This window comes from Schistocerca nitens, chromosome 2, assembly GCF_023898315.1.
Source record: "Schistocerca nitens isolate TAMUIC-IGC-003100 chromosome 2, iqSchNite1.1, whole genome shotgun sequence".
NCBI lineage: Eukaryota > Metazoa > Arthropoda > Insecta > Orthoptera > Acrididae > Schistocerca > Schistocerca nitens.
In genome coordinates this window covers 1,097,606,044-1,097,616,682 of record NC_064615.1, presented here as the reverse complement: position 1 = coordinate 1,097,616,682, position 10,639 = coordinate 1,097,606,044, and the positions used below count along the sequence as shown (strand labels likewise).

The 10,639-nt window shown below is 47.1% G+C and overlaps 1 pseudogene; it reads right to left on the bottom strand.

The window, feature by feature from the left end:
* Nucleotides 1-10,520: 10,520 nt before the first annotated feature.
* Nucleotides 10,521-10,638, bottom strand: LOC126238392 (5S ribosomal RNA; annotated as a pseudogene).
* Nucleotide 10,639: the final 1 nt, after the last annotated feature.

Here is a 10,639-nt window from a genome sequence, read left to right as displayed (position 1 = left end):
GCATCTCACTCGCCTGCGCCGACACCTGATTGGCAAAAGACATCCACTGGTGCCATTGGCGTTTTGGAGAACTTGCACAACGCTGCACCAAGCCGTATGCGTATTCAAACTCCAGCGGCAATCGACCGTGGGCGTTTCATCTGACTGCCGGTCAACGTCACAGTGGCTATTCATCAGCGATCGACGCGACGGCTGTAAGTGCCTGAGAGACACCGGCTCTGATTTATGCATCTACCCACGCACTGTGCTACATCGGTGTCGACTGCGAACGACATTCTGCCTGACAGCCACGAATAACTCTCCTGTCTCCGTCTAAGGTCTGCATGGAATTGAGCTGGATTTCGACCTCCGCCGCGACTGCCCATGAAATTTCACTGTGGAAGATGTGGGTGAACCAATTATAGGCGTTGATTTCTTGGCGTACTATAACATTTTCCCAGACATGTCCAATGCCCGCCTTGTAGACCAGGTTACCATGCTGACGGCTGCAGACTACCACCGCCTCAGACACACATCCAGTCTGTCCAGCTGATAACAATTGGGGGCGACGAGTAGGTCGCGCTACTGAAAGACTTCCCGGTGCTTACCAAGCCACCAGGCATGCCGAAGGACGTCCGATCCAATACTGTCCATCACATCAAGACGACTGAGGAGCCGCTGATCTCCTGGCGACCTCGAAGACTAGCGCCAATTTGGTTGGAGATAGCGAAGGCCGAGTTCCATAGCCCTCGTTCCTAAGGAGTGCCGCGCGTGGCGATCTTGCGGAGACTACACAGCGTTGACCGCCCGCACGCTGGCTGGTGTGGCCGAGCGGTTCTAGGCGCTTCAGTCTGGAACTGCGCGACCGCTACAGTTGCAGGTTCGAATCCTGCCTCGGGCATGGATGTGTGTGATGTCCTTAGGTTAGATAGGTTTAAGTAGTTCTAAGTTCTAGGGGACTGATGACCTGAGATGTTAAGTCCCATAGTGCTCAGACCCATTTGAACCATTTTTTTGACCGCCCGCACGATTCCTGACAAATCTCCGATGCCTTTGCTCGGTGACTACAACTCTGCGTTGGGCAGCGCTTGTATATACAGTATACTACATTGCGCCAAGGCCTACACACAGATTCCGGTGACAGACGAGGACAACCCGAAGACAGACATTATTACGCCATTTGGCTTATTTGAGAGCAAGATCATGACTTTCGGCCTCCGGAATGCGGCGCAGACGTGACAGAGGTTCATCGATTCAGAGCTGTATTGTCTGTCGTTTTGTCTCGCATACCTGGGCGACGTCGAAGTATTCTCCGCATCACCAGAAGAACATCACCAGCATCTCGGCCAGGTTTTCCAGCGGCTGAGTGAACACGGAATCGTGCTGAACGTGGCGAAATGCGTCTTCAGACAGCCACAGATAGACTTTCTAAGAAGACACCACATTATCCGCTCAGGCTCGCTGAGATTGTCGGACAAGGCCACATACAAAGAATTAAAATGGTATTTGGGCATGCTGAACTTTTATCGACCTTACCCGCAGCATGCAGCTGAAGTTCAAGAGCCGCCGACAGCAGCGTTGGTGCGCCCGAAGGCTAATTACCCGGACAGACGATACAATAGCGGCATTTGAGAAGTCTAAACACACGATACCGGGCGCGTTATTGTTGGCACATCCTGCGCCGAATGCACTGTTATCTGTGGTAGTAGTAGACGCGAGTCAGACGGCAGTAGGCGGCGTACTTCAACAATGTGTCGACGAGAGGTGGCAGCCTCACAGAAGAAATGAAGGGCGTACGACAGGGAATTAATTTTGGAAATTTGTGGTAAGACCAAACTGTTGAGGTCATCGGTCCTTAAGCTTACACACTACTTAATCTAACGTCAGCTAACTTACGCTAAAGACAACACACACACCCCTGCCCGAGGGAGGACTCGAACCTCCGACGGGGGCAGCCGCGCGAACCGTGACAAGGCGCCCCGGACCGCACGGCTACCCCCGCGCTGCGACAGGGAATTAAGACGTCAAGTACTTCCGCCCTCATGTCGAAGCTCGCACCTTCACGATGCTCACTGACCACAAGACGCTGACATTCGCCTTCTGGCAAAATAACCTGAGCTGCTCGCCGAGGAACAGAATCAGGTGCTGTACGTAGCCAATTCACCACGGACGTCCAGCACACCTCAGGTATGGACGACATCGTGGCAGACTGCGTTTCTCGTGTCGGAAGCGTCTCTGCAATGGACTGCACGGCACTCGCAGAAGCGCAGAGGCTGGTACCTGCCTCCGAACTTCCGTCGACAAGCGTTCTAATTCCTGCACACTCTGAGCCACCCAGGTACAAGGTCTATGCTCCGTCTAATTCTAGCTCGCTTCGCGTGGCCAGGGGCGAAGAAGGATTGCAGAGAGTAGACGAAGTGCTGTCTGCAGTGCCAACGCAGGAAAAAAAAAGGTTCCAATGGCTCTGAGCACTATGGGACTTAACATCTATGGTCATCAGTCCCCTAGAATTTCGAACTACTTAAACCTAACTAACCTAAGGACATCACACAACACCCAGTCATCACGAGGCAGAGAAAATCCCTGACCCCCGCCGGGAATCGAACCCGGGAACCCGGGCGCGGGAAGCGAGAACGCTACCGCACGACCACGAGCTGCGGACCAACGCAGGAAAGTTAGCGCCGATTGGTAATTTCGTCGTCGTCACGGTGCACATTACCAGCTCACCACTGTCGACAGATTGACCCGTTGGCGTGAAGAAATTCCGATAGACGGCATTTCGGCCGAAACCTTGGTGTAGGCTGTCGTAACGCACTGGATATCGCAGTTTGGCAGCCCCCTCCATCTCACAACTGACAGAGGCAGACAATTTGAGACCGAGTTGTTTGCAAACCTGGCAACACTTTGCGCAATGAAGCATCATCGGACGACCATCTACCACCCGGCCAGCAACGAAATGGTGGAACGATGGCATCGCACCCTAAAAGTGACCCTAATGTGCCACGCTGCCAGATGGACCGAGACTCTGCCTGTCATACTCCTCGGTCTTCGCGGCACCTACAGACCAGACCTGGGTGGTTCCTCAGCGGAGCTGGTAAACGAGGAAACACCGAGACAACCCTACGGTTTCGTAGGAACCGTCTAGCGACAAGAGATTAACCCATCTACGCTCGCTGGGCGTCTCAGAGAGCACATAAGAGAAGATACGCCCCTCACAGTCATCCAGACACGGTACAGCTCTGCTCTTCGCACACAAGGAGCTCAGTTCGCTGTCACGCGTGATGCGACGGCATCGAGTTCTGTTGATGTGTTGAAGATTTGCTGTACCTGTTGTTCCTGTAGTGCGCATAGTAGAACCTCAAGGCCTGATTTTCATACCCAGCGGCCAAAAATATATACAGGGATCTGCGTGCCTTACTGGAGTTGCAAACTGCAAATGCTGTTTTTCACAACTATTTACGGTTACTTTCTTCTGGCATGGGATCAAGTGGCAGAGGTGACACAATGGTTAAACCACTGGACCCGACCTCGGCGGGGAGGGGGTTCAAATCCCATCTGGCCATAACAAAAATAACTAGTGTGTTGAACAAGACATAGTAAGCCTGTAGATAGTTACGTTTTCCGTGATTTTTCCAGAGTCGATTAAAGTAAATGCCGAGAAGGATCGTCTGCAGAAGGAAACGGCTCATTTCCTCCCCCAACCTTTTTGTAGGCGAACCTATGTTGCGCCTCTAACGATCTATTCATCGACGGGGCAATAAGGCTTAATTTTCCTTTCCTTTTTTGTCTGCGATGAGTTACGAGAAGTTACATTGTGGAATAGACTACATCCCGAAGCTCGTCTGCGTCGTGGTGATAAAAACTTCTTATCAAATGAGTCATCTGATTCCTAGTCTTTTTATCACACTGAGGTGTTTGCTAGGGAAGTGTGTTGATAATTCGTTTGACAAATGATGACTGTTATTGTATCGCTCGATGGATGTACGACATGCTTCAGTCAACATGCATCAAGTGGCCAATGCCACATATTGGAAAAAGACGGCATTTGCCCACAATTTCTAATTTTCTATCACTCTACTAACTAATTTTGCTACCTCTGCTTTTGAAATGGAAGGATGCTCTACTAAAGTCACTGATTTGTAGCTAAGCGCTAACGGTTTTAACGGAGATGTTCGTACAGTATATCATCATCTGAAATGTTATGGCAGCCCTGGTGCTGATTTCAGTTTATACTGAGAGATTTACACCACAAATAAGAATGGTTGGCCTATTATCAACCATCTGTGATGTCTTACATTGCCAGAAAAAACCACACGGTGCCAACGATCAAATTGAGAAGACGAGTAATTTATAAACATACGAAACACAGAGTAGCGTACTTCATAGATAAAGGAAATTTCGACACTCGAATCTCAACCATGCAGTCACATCTAGCTACAGGCAACCAAACAAACAACATAACTTCACAGAACTTCGGAAAATGTATTACCCTTCAGCAATATTTATTATGGGCGTCATTCACGGCTTCAGCATTTCAGGGCCATTAAAGGAGACATAAAAAAATGTGAAAAAGATTGAAAACGAGAGTGAACTGATGAGGCCGAGACTAATACAGTTTATTAAGTTTCCACCAGTCTTTAATGGTGGTAATAATTTTTCCCGATGTTATAATAGTTTCTCCTTTTTATCGGCGCACTTTTTCTCAGTTTACTGTTTTACTTGCAGTTTTGTCTCCAATACCGTAGATTGAAGTTCTGCCCGCAGTTAGGCAGCGACTCGTAAGGGCGTTCAAATAACTATTTTAATATTTCCAAACATGCTTTTTAAATGTCCTTCCTCATCTGAAAGATCAGTCAATCTGGATTCAACGGTCGCGTATCCATCGCATCTTCACCTTCTCCGCATGTAGAACCCTATTCAGGATATTCAGTACCCGTTAGCGTGACACACTTACCATCCTAAAATATCGAGAACCGTAGACAAATGGTCTCATATCACAATACTATGAATGCATCATTTCTTTATTCAGGAAAAATTTCGGCGGTACTTCCGGGACCAGCCCATCTCCGCTGCTGATGCGTCCATGTTTTATATTCGCTTATTCGTCAACAATCTAGCTTAGTTTATTATGTGCGTAGCAGTCCACTACTTAAAATAAACATTATTTTAGGACTACTCTACGCTCATCTTTAACAATTTATGCGAAATGTGTGAGAATTTGGATAGCTTCCAACAAATAATTGTGCCTTACAAGTGTTTGTATATTAGAACAAAATTTCAAGAGTTATGCTTACCAGTTGTCATGCCTTTTAACAAAATTTCCCCCTATTTAGTTTCTCATCAGATTTTTTAATACATCTTCTAACACTTAAAATGTATGATCGCTGTTTCAAACTGAATGCGAAATGTGCAGTGGTTCGTCTTACGCAGATGCTGACTAGAACTAATGTCTCTGTGTATTCAAGCCGGCCGGAGTGGCCGAGCGGTTCTAGGCGCTACAGTCTGGAACCGCGCGACCGCTACAGTCGCAGGTTCGAATCTTGCCTCGGGCATGGATGTGTATGATGTCCTTAGGTTAGGTTTAAGTAGTTCTAAGGTCTAGGGGACTGATGACCTCAGCAGTTAAGTCCCATACTGCTCAGAGCCATTTGAACCATTTTTGTTTATTCAAGTCTTGTGAATGGTGACAATGGACGAATCCACTTCATATTAGTAATTAATTTGTCACTGTGCTTTTACGACCTCTGTGTAAATCTGGCAGATTTGTAGAAGTACAGCGTAGCTGACAGCAATGAATGCTTCTTAAGGGTATTTCCAAATCACTGTTATTCAGAATCAAGGTGTAAGAGAGGTAATAAGAGAGGTAAGGAGGAAGGTTAAACATCATATTAACGTAGAGCCTTTCAGTTTCGAGTAACACCAATGTTGACATCCGTACGGATGCATCAATAATACAGCCAGCTGAAAAACCATGTGCTTATCACTGAGGTGGCTTCGATATCGATAAAATTTTGTTTTCGTTCAGTGGTACATGATTCAAAATAACACGCGCTACGTATGTACTTGTTCGACAGAATAATTTCCTTAATTCGGTTTTTAAATGAAGCCGTCTTGTGAGTGATTTCTCCGGATGCATATACTGGAATATCGACCCCTCATAAAATTATTTGTTTATTGCAGTTTTTGTTGCCAACTGTAACTCGGATTCATCACTGAAACCTGGTTCTTGAAACTTTGTAAGTAGGGTTTCTAAGGATAATTGCCGTTTTTCTTCGTGTCTCCTAGTTCAGTTTTTTCAGCATCTCTGTGACTCTCTTTTAAGAGTCAAACAAAGCTGTGACCATGCGTGGTGCCCTTCGTTGTTTACGTACAGCATCCCCGTTAGTCTCTATTTTGTGTCCCATACACTTAAGCAGTATTCTAAGATGGGTCGCACACGTGGCTTGTAAGCAAGCTCCGTTGTAGTCTGACGGCATTTCGTTAGTATTACACCAACGGACCGCAGACTGCCAACTGCTTCACCTACGGCTGAGCCTGTGTGTTCGTTCCATTTCCTATTCCTATAAATTATTACACTCTGGTATTTCTATGAGTTGAACTATTCTATTTGTGATTTGTTGATGTTGCAGTCATAGGATACTACGTTTCTTCGTTTCGTGAAGAGCACAGTTTTACATTTCTGAACATTTAAAACAAACTGTCAATATTTACACCAATTTAATATTTAATCAACACTCGAATGAATATCTGTACTGTATTTTGAAACAGTACTTCATCAAACTGCGTAATCGGAAAAAAGTCTGAGATTACTGTAATATTGTCTGCAAGGTCATTAATATACACTCCTGGAAATGGAAAAAAGAACACATTGACACCGGTGTGTCAGATCCACCATACTTGCTCCGGACACTGCGAGAGGGCTGTACAAGCAATGATCACACGCACGGCACGGCGGACACACCAGGAACCGCGGTGTTGGCCGTCGAATGGCGCTAGCTGCGCAGCATTTGTGCACCGCCGCCGTCAGTGTCAGCCAGTTTGCCGTGGCATACGGAGCTCCATCGCAGTCTTTAACACTGGTGGCATGCCGCGACAGCGTGGACGTGAACCGTATGTGCAGTTGACGGACTTTGAGCGAGGGCGTATAGTGGGCATGCGGGAGGCCGGGTGGACGTACCGCCGAATTGCTCAACACGTGGGGCGTGAGGTCTCCACAGTACATCGATGTTGTCGCCAGTGGTCGGCGGAAGGTGCACGTGCCCGTCGACCTGGGACCGGACCGCAGCGACGCACGGATGCACGCCAAGACCGTAGGATCCTACGCAGTGCCGTAGGGGACCGCACCGCCACTTCCCAGCAAATTAGGGACACTGTTGCTCCTGGGGTATCGGCGAGGACCATTCGCAACCGTCTCCATGAAGCTGGGCTACGGTCCCGCACACCGTTAGGCCGTCTTCCGCTCACGCCCCAACATCGTGCAGCCCGCCTCCAGTGGTGTCGCGACATGCGTGAATGGAGGGACGAATGGAGACGTGTCGTCTTCAGCGATGAGAGTCGCTTCTGCCTTGGTGCCAATGATGGTCGTATGCGTGTTTGGCGCCGTGCAGGTGAGCGCCACAATCAGGACTGCATACGACCGAGGCACACAGGGCCAACACCCGGCATCATGGTGTGGGGAGCGATCTCCTACACTGGCCGTACACCACTAGTGATCGTCGAGGGGACACTGAATAGTGCACGGTACATCCAAACCGTCATCGAACCCATCGTTCTACCATTCCTAGACCGGCAAGGGAACTTGCTGTTCCAACAGGACAATGCACGTCCGCATGTATCCCGTGCCACCCAACGTGCTCTAGAAGGTGTAAGTCAACTACCCTGGCCAGCAAGATCTCCGGATCTGTCCCCCATTGAGCATGTTTGGGACTGGATGAAGCGTCGTCTCACGCGGTCTGCACGTCCAGCACGAACGCTGGTCCAACTGAGGCGCCAGGTGGAAATGGCATGGCAAGCCGTTCCACAGGACTACATCCAGCATCTCTACGATCGTCTCCATGGGAGCATAGCAGCCTGCATTGCTGCGAAAGGTGGATATACACTGTACTAGTGCCGACATTGTGCATGCTCTGTTGCCTGTGTCTATGTGCCTGTGGTTCTGTCAGTGTGATCATGTGATGTATCTGACCCCAGGAATGTGTCAATAAAGTTTCCCCTTCCTGGGACAATGAATTCACGGTGTTCTTATTTCAATTTCCAGGAGTGTACAATATGTACAGAAAGAGTCCCAACACACATCCCTGGGGCACACTTAATGCTACTTCTGTATCTATCGTTGTATCTCCATGCAAGATACCACGCTGCAACCTTCCTACCAAGAAATACTGGATCCAGTCAGAAATTCTGTCTGATACCCGATACGATCGTATTTTCGATAATAAGCGTAGGTGTGGTACCGAATCAAATGGTTTTCGGAAATCGAGAAATACTGCATCTTCCTGACTGCCTTGGTCCATGGCTTTGAGAATGTCGTACGAGGAAATTGCGAGTCGGGTTACATACGAATGATGCTTTCGGAATCCATGCTGGTTTCCATGGAGGAGATCATTCTAATCGAGATACCTCTTACGTTTGAATCGGAATATGTTCCAAGATTGCACAACAAATGTATGACAAGAATATTTGTGATCACTTTTACTATCCTTCTTGTAGACGGCTGTGACCTGCGTATTCTTCCAACTATTAGGCACAGTTTTTTGTTCGAGGGATTCATGAGAGATTATGTGTAAAAGAAGCGTTAGCTCAGGGAAAATTCGGTATAGGATCTGATAAGAACTCCTTCCTTCAATTTAATCGATTTTAGTTGTTTCTCAACACCACTGACACTAGTATGTATATCACTCATCTTTGAAGTGATGTGGAAATTAAAATGGGGAAAACAGAGGTCAATATTTCTGCTTTTGCTTCGATATCCTCAGTTTCAGTTACCTGTCTCGTCCATGAGCGGCTGGACACTAAGTTTGGTGCCACAAATAATCCTTACATGTTCTAGAATTACTTTGGGTTTAGTGAGAGGTCCTTTGATAATATTCTTGTCCGATAGTCGTTGAAGTCTTCAGACATTGCGCTTTGACGTCCAAACGCGTTTCATTCAACAACTCCCTATCTACAGCCCTACACTTTGTTTTGCACCTATGATGCAGTAGTTCCTATTTCTTTAAAAGTTTCCTTGCAGTTACTGTGTACCATGGGGAGTCCCTCCCACCGTGACCTGTTCTGCTCGGTACATATCTGTCTCGTGCACGATCAACTATACTTCTAAATCTGATCAACAGTTTTTCTACACGCTCCCCTCCGGAGGTAAACTATTCGAGCTACTAATTGAGAGACAACGCTGTTGACTGTTTATCTAGTTTTCAGAACGTATAACTCCTTCTATTTGCTTTAGTTGTCCGTTGTATTTCGGTAATCATTGTTTGTACATCTGCCTAATGGTCACAGATGCCAGTTTAAATGGGACATCCTCAAAGATGTCAAATCTATTTGTTGCCATTACACACAATGTATATCCATCATGAGTGGGCTTCTGAACATCTTGTTCTAAGTAATTCTCAGCGAAGGAATTTTGGAATGTTTCACAGGTCGTCTTGTCATCCTACCACTTACACAACCGTAATTTTTCTATTTAAGATCTCCTTCGATTATGAGAGTAGGATTGGGGAACTGACGTATTTGTGAACTTGAGTTTTCTCTAAAGTTTTCGGTAGATTACTTTTGATGAGAAAAAACGGGTTACTTGGAAGCCTTATAAACTAATGGATGGAACAAAATCGCATAAAGTAGTCTGGGTGATGAAAATAATATCCACGCGTTCTCAAACGTGCTTCTGCAATGGGAAAACTGGGTGATTGAAAAACCACAGGAATAGCCTCCCTATTCTCAAGAGTCGGCACACTCTGATTTCAGTAGTTTCCACACCTAAAGGCAGTTCTGTTGGAAAATGTTTGGGGAGTCACGAAAGTGTACTTTCGATAATCGCTTTTCAAGAAAAGGAATATTCTTACGGGAAAAGCGTGAAGTGAAGTGCATGGGAGCAAAGGGACCAACATCAAAAGTTTTAATTTTTGGTTTGAAAAGCACAGTGTTTCACTGTCAGACAAGATTGTTTACACTTGCCTATACGTTTAGCTATATTATATACTCTCCATCCATAAGAGAATGGGGTGAATTTTAGAATTGAATACAGGATGTTACCGTGCTGTTCAGTGATGAGAAAATGTGTATGTCTCTGTTTCATTCTCGTGTAGACTAAATATAATATACATATATACCACTATATATACCACCACTTCGTCTACAGGCCATAAGTGGCCCACGGGACCATCCGACCGCCGTGTCATCCTCAAGCAGGATGCGGATAGGAGGGGCGTGAGGTCAGCACACCGCTCTCCCGGTCGTTATGATGGCATTATTGACCGAAGCCGCTACTATGCGGTCGAATAGCTCCTCAGTTGGCATCACGAGGCTGAGTGCACCCCGAAAAATGGCAACGGCGCATGGCGGCCGGGATGGTCACCCATCCAAGTGCTGACCACGCCCGACATCGCTTAACTTCGGTGATCTCACGGGAACCGGTGTATCCAATGCGGCAAGGCCGTTGCCG